The following is a 14,843-nucleotide window of genomic DNA, read 5'->3' as shown; positions in this document are numbered from 1 at the left end:
TGGTGTTGTCGCACATCAGCGCCACAGTGTTTCCCCTTAGTAGATCGATGAAGTGCAGGCAAGCTTTCTGGACTGCCTTCAACTCTAGGACATTGATGTGTAGGCCTTTCTCCCCGTCCATCCAGGTTCCTCTCGCCGTCCCGTTGAGGAGATGGGCTCCCCATCCTTGGTTGGAGGCGACTGTGAATAGGAGCAACTCGGGAGGTTCGGTCGCGAAGGGCATCCCCTTGAGCGAGTTCGACCGACAATGCCACCATTCCAGGGAGGGTATTGTGTTTGGCAGGACTGGAATTAATTTCTGGGGTGAGTCCAGTTGGTTCCAGAAGCTCTTCCGGTTCCATTGGACGGCCCTGAGTCTGAGTCTCCCCTGGGGAACCAGTTTCTCCAACGACACCAGATGACCTATTAGCCTTTGCCAGTCCTTCGCCTTCCTGGGTTGCCCCGACAGGAAAGGAAGAAGGACCTTCATAAGATTGCTTATCCTCTCCTCCGACGGAAAAGCTTTCACTAGTAGGGAATCCAGTGTCATCCCCAAATAGGTCATTCTGGTGGAGGGAGATAGGTTCGATTTTTCTGGGTTGATCATGATACCCAGACCCTTGCAAAGGTTCGATTTTTCTGGGTTGATCATGATACCCAGACCCTTGCAAAACTGGAGAAGTTTTATACCCTGCTCCTTCAAAACGTCCTCCGAGGAGGAAAGAAGCAACCAGTCGTCCAGGTACCGGATGAGGCGAATGGCCCGCTCGTGAGCCCACACCGAGACTGTCGTGAAGACTCGTGAATACCTGGGGAGCTGTCGACAACCCGAAGCAGAGGGTCTTGAATTGTAGGATCTGGGTACCCCATTTCACCCGGAGAAACTTCCGACTTGAGGGATGGACCAGGATTTGGAAGTATGCGTCCTTGAGGTCCATGGTCATCATGTAGTCTTTCTCCCTCAAGGACAGCAAGACTGACTTCGGAGTGTCCATTTTGAAATCTGTCTTTCGCACAAACTTGTTGAGAGCTGACAGGTCTATCACCGGTCTCCAATCCCCCCGTCGCCTTTTCTACCAGGAACAGGCGGCTGTAAAAACCTGGCCCTGGGTGCAGGATCTCCTCCATGGCGCCCTTTTCCAACATCGTGGACACCTCTTCTTGAAGAGCCGCCCTCTTCAACGGGTACTTGGGTGCCAACCACTCCGACAGGCCGGCCGGAATTAAAGGCGGGGTTCTGTCAAGAACGGTAACCTGTACCCCTCCTTCAGTACGGATACTGTCCAGGGCTCTGCTCCGTGAGCCTTCCATGCTTGCCAATGTAGTCTGAGGCATCCCCCAACCTGAGGCTTGGGCAGGAGTAGGGGGCCTCCCACTCTACCTCCTCCTGGAGGAGCGGCCTGAACGGCCTCTCCCGGAGGCAGAATACCCTGTTCTAAACGAGGCCGACGCTGCTGGAGCTCCTCTACGGGGGGGCTGAGGCGTTGAAGCCCACGAGGAAGAAGGGGCTTCTCTCCTCGTCAGGTTAGGGGGGCCTGAGAAGTAGAGGGACCGTCTGAGGCTAACCTCTTGTAGGGGGGCCTCCTTACCGGTTGAGGCCTGGGAGCGTTCACTTCTTTTCTTTTAGCCACCTTTTCCATGATCTCCTCTAGCTCTTTCAAGGGGAACAAGGAGTCACCCCACACAGGAAGGCTCCTCATGGCCCTTGCCTCCCTGTCTGGGACCTTCCGGGAAAGCTTCGCCAGAATAGTGTCCCTTTTGCGAAGAACCCAATTCGCTGACAGGGCAAGGGACTGATACGTGAGGAACTTCAGGGTCTTGCCCCCGGAGATGATAAGCTCCCTCAGGAGGCTTTGCTGTTCCGGGTCCGTCAAGTCATATGTGGCTTGAACACCTACCAGTGTGGAAGCCCACCAGTCCAACCAAGAGGAGACGTGAACTAAGTCTTACTGTGGAGGATTTATTTTTGCTTTATTTTATTTTTTGTTTTTTGCCAAATCCTGAGAGAGAGAGAGAGAGAGAGAGAGAGAGAGAGAGAGAGAGAGAGAGAGAGAGAGAGAGAGAGAGAGAGAGAGAGAGAGAGAGAGAGAGAGAGTAGTTAGCGAATGATCGTTGGTGGTGAGAAAGACTATTGGTACAAATGAGATAGTTTGTTTATGTTTTTAGTTAGGTTACGACAGTGGTGAATGTCTTGGGTGAATGCTTATTTTGATTTTGACTGCAGCTTGAGACAGTTCATTTGAATACTGGATTATTACTATTATATATTTTTACCAGTGTGGAAGTGATTTTTATATTCTGAGTAAGTACAGTTTTGTTTATCTTTGCTTATCGTGATTGTGAATGATAGGAACAATTTATTATTTATCTTTGATTATAGTGCGATAGTTCAGTTAGCTAGAAGTGTTCGTAAGTGTTTTCTTTTTTTTATTTTGGCAGGCCGTGATTCCTCCTTTGGAGAGAGCTCCATTGAATATTTACTCGATTGTTGATGACTTGGCTTGTATAAGGAACTTGATAAGGCTGCTGAGATTTCGATAATTGTTGATGACCCGGACCGAATTAAATTCCGATTGCTGTTGTTGATGAGGATGATGATGATAATGATGATGATGATGATAAAAACCACCCCAATCAGGGAAGTAGCTGTGGCAAATTGCCACCCAGTGGACTGTTAAGCACAAAACCGTCATATTGGTAGTTTGCCTTAAAAAGACAGTGGCAGTGTGTGGACGACTGTGTTGGTGTCCATAAAATATATATACATATGTTTCTGTGTTTTGATGTTTGGGTTGTGGTAAATTTAAGTTTGTTTTGTTAGTGTTTAGTTTTAAGCTTTATTTATTTTGAGGGTTTATTTGAATAGTGGTGTGATCAATGTCTATTTTGTGTTACGTGTATGATTAGTGATAAGTGTGATTTTTGGTTTATGATGAGCGTTTTAGTTTGTAAGGAAATATAGTTTTAAGGTCATGTTTTTGTTTATTTTGTCCTTTTGTCTAAGAGTCTGGTTTTAGATAACGTCAGGGGAAAGTTTGTGTTGCGGAGACAATTGTCAGAAGTAAGATTCAAGGGTGTGGTGGGTTTTCCGACTGCGAAAAACAAATCGGTGCTGAAGAGGCTCTGTCCTCTGAGGCACCCTGTCCCAGAACGTCGAGGGCAGGCTCCACCTTGCAGGCTCCCGGTCGTTGTCCCTCTGGCACATAAACCCTACTCTGTGACTTGAGCCCTTGGAGCAACTTCGAAGAGCTCTGTGTTTTGGGAGCTTCGGCATTGCCTGCCACAACTCTATCGACATGAGCCCGTCCCAGGACGAGATCTCGGGCCACAGGTAGGGCCAGGGAGGTTTTCTGTTGGACGGGTGCCTGCATCAAGCGGGTCAGGCTGGACCTCCAGTAGTCCTCATCGGTTGTAACCGGTTCTTCAATTCTATGATGCCTTCGAATCAGGCCTATAACCTTCCGATAGGCCGAGTCCTCGGTCGGGGAACCTTCTCTACCGTCAGCAGAACCTTCGGCCTGATCCTGAGGAGCCGGGTCACCGGGCACTCCCACTGGGCGCTTCGGTTCTGGAACAACAGGCACTCCCCTGCGGTGGTACCGGTCTTCCCCGGCAGAAACCTCCGCACCAGGTTCGGGGGTCAGAACTGGCATCGCCGTGCCGGCGAGGACTACCGTTCGTGCATTCTCTCTGGGGGACGAGGACGCGGATCCCGTGGGCTGACCCGATGGAGGGAACCGTTTCTTAAAGTCCGAGGGCCGAACCAGCTGTGCTGATTCGGCCAGGCTGCCCGTAAGGAAGCACGGTTCCCCCCGCTGGGCGGGGTGAACCGGAAGCTTCGCGGCCTTACGCCTGCCTGAAGTGGCCTTCTCGCATTTCTCCCTGCGAGGGTCATATCTTCGTCTGGAGGATGGCCTTCGTGGCGAGAAATCCCTGGATCGCCGATCCGGGGAACACTGCAATTCAGACTTACGGGGAACGAAGACCCAATCACCATCGGGGGACCTACTCCTCCTGTGTTTCCTCCGTGGAGAGCGGAACCGTCTCCTGCTGAACCTCGAACGGGATCTTGAGCGGGAACGACTGCACCTGGACCGCTCCCTCCGGCGCCGATGTCTCCTCCTGGTTTCTTCTTCTGAAGAGAACGAAGCCCCACCATCTGAAGAGCCCGACGAAACTGTACCACCCGCACGACGGGCAGAAGCGGGGGCTACGGAGGGCTTCGCGACTCGCTGCATACCAGAGGTAGAGGGTTGCAGGAAGGTTTCTGGAACCGCCGTCAGAGGAGCTGGAAAAGAGGGTTGAGGCCCTACACTAGGGAACCAGGTATCCAGGCCCTCTTCCATCCGCATTGGGGACCTACCTGGTGTTTTAGGGAGCTTCCACTCGAAGGACTCACTTACCGTGGAGTCTAAATTACCCTGGGCGTCGCCAGCTGCCGAAGAACCTGAAACACAGGCCCACGAAGTGGGCGAAGAAACAGGCACAACATTACTACACCATAAGGGGTCGTCGGAGGAAAACGTGCCCCCCAAGCACAAGGACAGAGTCTCCCGAACCCCCCCAACACAGCACTACCAGGCCCCCCACTAGCCTGAGAAGTCATAGCAACCCCCACTTCACACACATTAGACTCCTGGGGAAGAACCCTCGGCTCTTTCCCCGCAACGGACTTACCTCGTCCCCTACCCTGGGTAGGGGAAGTCGAGACAGAAGCCCTGTCGGACCGTCCACTGGGTGACGGTAGCGGCGAAGAGATGCTAGATTTCCTGGGTGAACGTTTCGACGACTTCTTTTTCTTAGTGCCGTATCGCACCCACTGCATCTCACTCCAACTAACACACTCAATGCACGTATCCGATGGCGAGCACATCCTGCCCCTACAGGAAGAGCAAAGGGAGTGAGGGTCTACTTCAGGCTTGGAGAGGAACACTCCACACGACTTTCCGGCTCTAGGCCCAGGACAACGGCGGATCTGCTCCATAGCACACAACCACAAGGCACAGGAACGAAGGGAATCCAAGGGATACACTTGGGAAGCACAAGGAAGGGTAGTGAACACGCAAGAACACAAGGGATAAGCACAAAGCTACCACGCGGTAACCACGCGGGACACACGAGGTGGACACAAAGGGTCGAGAGAGACGAGAGCGACGTGAGAGTATGGTATCACATCGTGACCAGAGAACTTACTGACTCACGGGACCCAAGCGGACCTCGACCTAGCTCAAAGGCTACCCTCGGGGCACGTTCTCTCACTCCCGGGTTAGCCCTCCATAGAAAACGGGTATAGGGTATACTACACAAAACTCTGGTCGGTAGAGAGGAGATTACAGGTAACTCCTAAGAAAGTAGTTCGAGGTAAGTATTCGTGTTGGAAAAAATTGCATTTTACTCTCAAAGAGACATGATAGCTCACGATTTCTGGACAACTTGGTTCATACTTCATCAAAATGTTCTTCTTTAACAGTACACTTTTCTGAGGAACACTTGTTTTCCAAAAAGTTTTTATCTTCAGCTCTAACTTCTAATAAATATATAGGATTTATAAAATCCTCTTCTTTAGAGTTTTTCTAAGTCATTCCAACTGGAGCAGCCCGGCTCAACATGGTTTTTTCTGGGACTTGAGCTTTCTTCGTCTATGTTTGAGAGATCGGATAAACTTCCACGAATCTTTATCCTCTTTATGAGTTTTCTGAAAATAGGGACAACGCATTCCATCTTATCTATATTCTTTTTCTTTCGAGCATGTAGTTTCAAGTGTTCGCTCAACTGCGACTTCAACGAAAATTTTCCATACATAACGGGCAATCGTATGATAGGGAATTTATATGCATAGTCATATGTTGGAAAAAATCGGATTTTTGTAGGCACTCTACACCACATAGTTCACATGCATAATTTTTTAAAGAATTGTTTCACCACATGCTTAGTCAATTCTGACCTAGTATTAAAGGGATTTTGACGAAGGAAAAATCTATTTCTGGGAAGAGACCTGTGACGGCCTGTAAGCAGGTTAAGACATACTCTGGAACAGTTGATTCCTTTAATGTACAAGAGTTGATTACAGATCAATGGATGAGCGGGAACTGACTTGTGTCTTTTCCTGAACCCCGTGCAAAGAGATACACATAACAGGGAAAACATATCGTACATCAAATTGAACATTCCTACACCTTCCCTTTAAGATCAAAGCTCCCCATTCAAAGCAAATAGAGTATATTTAAAACATAAGTATAGATTTCTCCTTTTAGTTGCAAAAATAATAAAACTGGTAAAGGTAGTAACATGTGAAGCAAAAGGAATTCAGCTATAATAAAGATAGTCCTTCGGACACAGCGCTGGAACATACATGAATGGTAAACACAACTAAAATGCATTACTCTGTAATATAATCATCGTGCCATTGCGGAGGACGACGTACCCTAGTGCTACTTCTCTCCTGGGTGGGTACTGGGCCACCCTCCCCCAAGGCAGTGGGAGTAGGTTCTCCCTCAGGTAGTGTGGGTGGCAGGGATCTCAAATGCTTGCGATTTCTTGTTGAAATTCTTCTGCTCCCGTCTAACCTTATGCGATATCGGCGGTAGCTATTCTTTTCAATAACCACCCCGCTTCTATTCCAGGCTCGTGTAGTCACATCCTGGATAGCTACCCTCTCACCTATTTGTAGGTGGGAAAGATCCTTGGCTTTCTCGTTATACTTGGATGATATTCGTTGCTCAACAACGCTTCTTTCCCTCTCTCTTGCGGACAAGGTTTCCGATCAATGCTCGGTGACGAAATGATAACTTTTTAACATTGGCACCGAATCTTGAAGTTGGCGACCCATGGCCAGCTGTGCAGGAGACTTATCTATACCACGTAATGGTGTATTTCTATACTGCAATATCGCCCGAGCCACCTTGTCATTGTCTAGTCCTCCATCAGGTAGAGTATTGCCCATTAATGTTCGTTTGGCGGTGCGCACAGCAGCTTCTGCCTGCCCGTTGGACTGGGGGTAGTGAGCAGACGACACTCTCATAGATACCCCCCACTTACCGAAGAAATGTCTCATTTCCATGCTCGTTAGATTTGTGCCCTCGTCCACTGGTATTTCTTCAGGTGCTCCCCACTGCATAAAATATCTTCTAAAAACTGGGATCAATCTCGTGTATGTAGTTCCGTTAGCGAAGAAATAAATTTCCATCCATCCAGTCAGTCGATCGGCGTAGACCATATACTGCCTCCCTGCTACTTGAAATAAATCTGCAACAGTTCTCTGAAATGGATATTCGGTAGGGGGAGTGTATATAATACTTTCCCTTTGTTGCGAAGGTGCCGCAACGTTGCAATCATGACACTGTGCCCTATAATTTGCCAAGTCACCCTCAATCCCAGGCCAATAAACCGCCTGTCGTGCTCTTCTGATCATGGAGTCAGTTGATTGATGACCTGAATGTAAATTGGTTGCAATGCGTAAACGTAGTACCTCCGGAACTACCAGACGAACATGCCCCTCGTCATATGCATATGTGACTAATCCTTCAATGACACTCAGTCTATCACATACATTGAAAAGAGGTTTTAGGCAGGGCTCCTTTTGAGACCTTGACGACGGCCAACCCCCTTCGCTGACACGTCGCTGCAATAGTAAATAATCAGGATCCTTCTCTGCTTCCCCCCTCATGGTAGCCCAGTCCATAGTAATGACGTCATCCGCCAGCGATGACGTCATGGAGGCAATACAAACTTCGTTCATAAGTTCCTCCTCTTCTCCGTCTTTGACGGTAGTTTCACTGCGAATCACTGGGTATCTTGATAATGTATCGGCTGCCGAATTCTTCTTCCCCGGCAAATATCTTATGGTAAAACTATATTGCATAGTTTTCTCCTTCAACCTTAGTAGTCTCGGGTTTGCAATGTCTTTTAGGCTCCTATCCCCAAAGAGTTTTACCAAAGGTCTACTGTATGGTCCGTGATTAAAATGAAATTCGGACATCCCAGTAAAAACAATCTCGATTTCCTAAGGCACCATACTACTGCAGCCGCTTCCCCCTCAATGACGGCATAGCCGGCCTCCGCCTCCGTCAGGTGCCTGCTGCCACATAATGCCAGTTTCCATCCCCCCTTACAACAAAAAGGGGCATTGAGATCCTCGCAATTGCAATATTGTTGTAATATAACAAATCCCATTCCTTCTCTGCACCAATTGGTAACAACAGCAGTGCGCCTTGTCTTATCATAACATGTCAGTCCGTCGCCCAACATCTTGCAAATGCTGTCCCGGGCTGCAACAAAACTGTTTTGAAGGCGTTGGTCCCAATAAACTTTCCGATGGGGGGATTTCTTGAGAAGATCCCTGAATGGTTCCATTACTGGTGCTACAGCCACGAAAGGTGCAATTTGGTTCACAAGTCCAAACCAAGATCTTATATCTGTGATAGTTGGGCTTGCAGGCATGGGGAAGTTCTTAATGGAACTCATATGCTCATTAGAAGGCCTATAATTATCCCAATCAAGTTCGTACCCCACAAACTCTACCTGTCTTTGACAAAATCGGAATTTTTCCGGATTCAGCGTAATACCATTATCTCCACATAATTGCAAAAAATCACAAGTATGCCAAAAGGCTCCCTCAACACTGTCGTCATATAACAACACGTCATCTATGCACTTGTACTTTCTGTGTACATCAATAATGACGTCATCGAACCTTTTCGTGTATGCATCGGGGGCAGCGCAATGACCCATAGGTGTTCGACAATACTGGTATCTCCCCCATGGTGTAATAACCGTTGTCAACTGTCGGCTCTCCTCATCTAATGGCACCTGGTGGAATCCGGCTTAGGCATCAACTACAGTCTTATATGTACAAAGTGGCACACCATGTCAAAAGGAGCACATGTGTGATGCGTTTCTCGTTTGCAATTCTTATTAAGCTCTTGATAGTCCACGGTCCTCCGTGGTTTACCATTTTTCTTTGCTACTACTACCATCCTCGCACACCAGTCCGTAGCTGTACCAGCAGGGACCTCCCTAATTACTCCTAATTTGACATCTTCGTCGAGCTGAGCCTTAACATCGGCCTCCCAATGCTTAGGAACTGGTATAGGTGTATGACACGCATAGGGGATGGCACCTTCCCTCAGGTGAATGTGGCGAGGGGCTCCTTTCATCATCAGCAGAGGGTTTCTTGAAAAGTTGAACGTTGTCTTCGCAAAACGTTGCAGTAGCCAGTCCCTCAGCCTAGAGACATTCTCCTCCGTGGCAGCGTATGGCATCTCGCGCTGACGACCACACCCCCTACCCGTGTGTGAACGTTTTCTTCAGGCGTTTGGCGGGGGTTAGTCGACGCAGAGGGTTTCCGAGTGACGTCATTCACGGTAGCGACAGTATGATTATGAAACTTTGTATGCACTAGACCTAGTGATTTACACACTCCTAAAGACATATAAAAACGGGTAGCACTCTGCTCAACGATAACACTAATGCTCACTGATTTATCACCCAATTCTATTAGCATATCAACAGACCCATATATTCTCAATGACTTCTCCCCTGCGTGATTTACAATGACATTACACCGAGAGAGATTAGGTACCTTCAAATTCAATTTTGGTAACAAATCTACCCCTACTATACACACTTCTGCCCCTGTGTCTGGAACAGCCTCAACAACAACACACTCACATGAGAACTCATGCTTAACCTTTATTTTCACCATCGGCAGTTTCCCCATTGCCGCACATAGGCCTACCTGGCGATTGTCCACAGGTGGATAGGCAACAGTGCATGACGTAACAGACGTGTCCACAATAATAGGCGCCGTTTTGGCGGGCTGTTGGCCCCCTTGACGACAGAATTTAGCAAAGTGCCCCACAATACCTCACTGAAAACAGTTGACATTATCAGCAGGACATTTTCCCTGCCAATGAGAACGACCACCACACTTTTTACACCTGGTATCTGACTTACTGCTACCAGTAGGTTTCGAGCTACTACTGCCACGGCCATGTCCCTTGTCACTATTATTAGACCTATAGCTAGCAATAATTTTACTTTCACCTTCTAACCCACTTTCAACTAGGCCTTAGCCTATCTCATCCCCTTTTACCAAACTAGCTACATTTGCCCTTCCACGAGCGCTAATATTATCCTTTTCTGCGGATTCATAAATTTCACATTTACGTAACAATTTCTGCACAGTATTGAAAACTTCATGATCCTGTAGGATCTCTTGCTTAAGGTCCCACATTGCTTAAACCACTTGTTATCCGCTGAACTAACACAAAATCATTCAGATCAGCTCGACAATGGGGACACTTAAACCCACAATCTAAGGCCAATTGTTGGCACCTATGTACAAAAGATTTCGCGGTTTCTTGGTCGCCTTGTTGCGCTGAGAAAAACTTGTCCCATGCCACTGTCTTATTCACAGACTTCGCCGTGATCTCCTCCAGTCTGTCAAATGCCTCAGAGTCCGTTAATGAGTTCCACTGAACCTCTGAGTGCGTTGCATCTATAGCCATCCTTAACTTCTCATCGCAGTTTAACCGGATACTGATAAGTGCATTCTCTCCTGAGACGTTTCCTAAGGCCAGCCAATCACTCGTAGAGCGACACCATTCTCGAAAACTGCTTTGTGTCATCTCATAGCTACACTTCTCAGGGCACATCACCCTAATACCTGCCGAGGCTGAACCATGTGGTCTTCCTTGTGCCATGAGGCCAACCAAAGCCTGTAACAAGTCCTGTCCCTCGTGGCGCCGGGTTGCCGGTGTTGCATTCCTGCTTGCAGTGCCCCTGGGGGAACGTCTTGCTGTGCCCCTGGGTGTGTTGTGATGGCCTCGTCTCAGCATCTTGTGGGTCCTGCTTTGGAACGAGATTCACTGCACCATGTAAGCAGGTTAAGACATACTCGGGAACAGTTGATTCCTTTAATGTACAAGAGTTGATTACAGATCAAGGGATGAGCGGGAACTGACTTGTGTCTTTTCCTGAACCCTGTGCAAAGAGATACACATAACAGGGAAAACATATCGTACATCAAATTGAACATTCCTTCATATTTATATATATATATATATATATATATATATATATATATATATATATATATATATATATATATATATATATATATATATATATATATATATATATATATATATATATATATATCTATCTATATATATAAAGGCAATAATGGAAGTGGAGAGTTAAGGACTCTCCCTGGGATGTCAGCAGCCATATTCCCGACAATGTTACCATAGATTACTTTACAGTGATGTTAGTTCCTGAAAAGATTTATTTCCTGAAATTATGGCTTTATAGCGACGTTAGTTCCTGAAATGAGGACGTTACAGTGACGTTAGTTCCTGAAATGATGACATTACAGTGACGTTAGTTCCTGAAATGACAACTTTACAGTGACGTTAGTTCCTGAAATGATGACTTTACAGTGATGTTAGTTCCTGAAATTATGACGTTACAGTGACGTTAGTTCCTGAAATGATGACGTTACAGTGACATTAGTTCCTGAAATAAGGACGTTACAGTGACGTTAGTTCCTGAAATGACAACTTTACAGTGACGTTAGTTCCTGAAATGACAACTTTACAGTGACGTTAGTTCCTGAAATGATAACTTTACAGTGACGTTAGTTCCTGAAATGATGACGTTACAGTGACATTAGTTCCTGAAATGACAACTTTAGTGACGTTAGTTCCTGAAATGATGACTTTACAGTGATGTTAGTTCCTGAAATGATGACTTTACAGTGACGTTAGTTCCTGAAATGATGACGTTACAGTGACATTAGTTCCTGAAATGATAACTTTACAGTGACGTTAGTTCCTGAAATGATGACTTTACTGTGATGTTAGTTCATGAAATGATGACTTTTCTGTGATGTTAGTTCCTGAAATGATGTCTTCACAGTAACGTTAGTTCTTGAAATGACGACTTTACTGTGATGTTAGTTCCTGAAATGATGACTTTGCTGTGATGTTAGTTCCTGAAGTGACGACTTTGCTGTGACGTTAGTTCCTGAAATGATGTTTCAGAGTGACGTTAGTTCTTAGAATGATGACTTACTGTGATGTTAGTTCCTGAAATGATGACTTTGCTGTGATTTTAGTTCCTGAAATGATGTCTTCACAGTGACATTAGTTCCTGAAATGATGACGTTACAGTGATGTTACTTCTTGAAATGATGACTTTACTATGATGTTAGTTCGTGAAATGATGTCTTTACAAGGACGTTAGTTCCTGAAATTATGACTTTACTGTGATGTTAGTTCCTGAAATGATGTCTTCACAGTGGCGTTAGTTCTCGAAATGATGACTTTACTGCGATGTTAGTTCCTGAAATGATGACATTACAGTGATGTTAGTTCGTGAAATGATGACTTTACTGTGATGTTAGTTCCTGAAATAATGCCATTACAGTGATGTTAGTTCATTAAGTGATGACTTTACTGTGATGCTAGTTCTTGAAATAATGACTTTACAGTGACGTTAGTTCTTGAAATGATGACTTTACTATGATGTTAGTTCGTGAAATGATGTCTTTACAAGGACGTTAGTTCCTGAAATTATGACTTTACTGTGATGTTAGTTCCTGAAATGATGTCTTCACAGTGACGTTAGTTCTAGAAATGATGACTTTACTGTGATGTCAGTTCCTGAAATGATGACATTACAGTGATGTTAGTTCGTGAAATGATGACTTTACTGTGATGTTAGTTCCTGAAATAATGCCATTACAGTGATGTTAGTTCCTGAAATGATGACTTTACTGTGATGTTAGTTCTTGAAATAATGACTTTACAGTGACGTTAGTTCCTGAAATGATGACTTTACTGTGATGTTCCTGAAATTATGACGTTACTATGATGTTAGTTCCTGTAATTATGACGTTACAGTGACGTTAGTTCCTGAAATGATGAGTTTACTGTGATGTTAGTTCCTGAAATAATGACTTTACAATGACGTTAGTTCTTGAAATGATGACTTTACTGTGACATTATTTCTTGAAATGATGACTTTACAGTGATGTTAGTTCCTGAAATTATATCGTTACAGTGACGTAGTTTGTGAAATAATGACTTTATAGTAACTTTAGTTCCTGAAATGATGACTTTACAGTGACGTTAGTTTGTAAAATGATGACTTTATAGTAACTTTAGTTCCTGAAATGATAACTTTCCAGTGATAAAGTTTGTGGAATAATGGCTTTACAGTCGCATTAATTTCGGAAATTATGACTTTACAGCGACATTAGTTCCTGGCATGATGTCTTCATTGTAACGTTAGTTCGTGAAATGATGGCTATACAATGACCTTAGTTCCTGAAATGATGAATTTACAGTGACGTCAGTTCCTGAAATGATGTCTTCATTGTAACGTTAGTTCCTGTAATGATGACTTTATAGCGACGTTAGTTCCTGTAATGATGATTTTATAGCGACGTTAGTTCCTGAAATAATGTTATCACCATGGGAATAGTTCATGAAATGATGACTTTACAGTGACATTAGTTCGTGAAATGATGTTATCACCGTGACTTTAGTTCGTGAAATGATGTTATCACCGTGACTTTAGTTCGTGAAATGATGTTATCACCGTGACTTTAGTTCGTGAAATGATGTTATCACCGTGACTTTAGTTCGTGAAGTAATGGGTTTACAGTGATCTTAGTTCCTGAAATTTTGACTTTGCAGTGACGTTAGTTTCTAAAAATATGACTTTACAATGATATTAGCTCCTGAAATTTTAACTTTACAGTGATATTAGTTTATAAAATTATGACTTTACAGTGATATTAGTTCCGGAAATGATGTCTTTACAGTGATGTTAGTTGCTGAAATTATGAATTTACTTTAACATAAGTTCCTGAAAAGATGACTTTACGGTGATGATAGTTCCTTAAGTGATGATTCTATAGTGACATTAGTTCCTGAAGTGGTGACTTCACAGTGACGTTAGTTCATGAAATGATAAATTTACATTGGCGTTGGTTCCTGAAATGATTTACAGGAGCGAAGAGGAACTGTTTGGTAATGTCAGATGTATGAAGAAAGAGGAGAATGGGGAAAGAATGGGCTAGAATATTCGGTGTATGTTCAGGCAAGGGTAAAATCAGTCTTAACCAGAGAGGGGTCCAATTTAGTACTGTCTGACCAGTCAAAGGACACCATATCTTTCTAGCAGTAGTATTTCAACGGGTGGCTGATGCCTTGGCCAATCTATTACTATCTCATTTATATCTTTGCATGAATGGCTTCCCAGGTTCTAGCCCCGATTCATAGTTTATACATACATACATACATATACCAAGGCACTTCCCCCAATTTTGGGGGGTGGCCGACATCAACAAATGAAACAAAACAAAAAGGGGACCTCTACTCTCTACGTTCCTCCAGCCTAACAAGGGACTCAACCGAGTTCAGCTGGTACTGCTAGGGTGCCACAGCCCAACCTCCCATATTATCCACCACAGATGAAGCTTCATAAATTCCAGAAATAAAAAATATGAAAAGCACTCGAGTTAGCTCTCGGCGTCAATGATCTTAGATATCAGGGTGGAAGAAAACCTCAGATCAATCAACTTGAGTTAGCTCTTTAGGGCAATGAACAATAAAAGCATTACTGCAGAGTGGTACGTCCATAAAATTCCTGTATTTCTGATCAGTGAATGTGGTAAATTCTTGGATTGTTTTAATATTGGTCACTAAAACATACTAAAAACTATTGACTCATAAGCTAATGTTGCACTTTGCAATAAATACCTATCACGAGAGTGGCAATGGAGCCAAAAAGCTTCAAGTCTAACATCATATCTTAGAACAATTGTATGAACCTTTAATAAATAAATGGCCAGT

Source organism: Palaemon carinicauda, chromosome 1 (assembly GCF_036898095.1).
Source record: "Palaemon carinicauda isolate YSFRI2023 chromosome 1, ASM3689809v2, whole genome shotgun sequence".
Taxonomy (NCBI): Eukaryota; Metazoa; Arthropoda; class Malacostraca; order Decapoda; family Palaemonidae; genus Palaemon; species Palaemon carinicauda.
Note: the sequence above shows the minus strand (reverse complement) of the source record.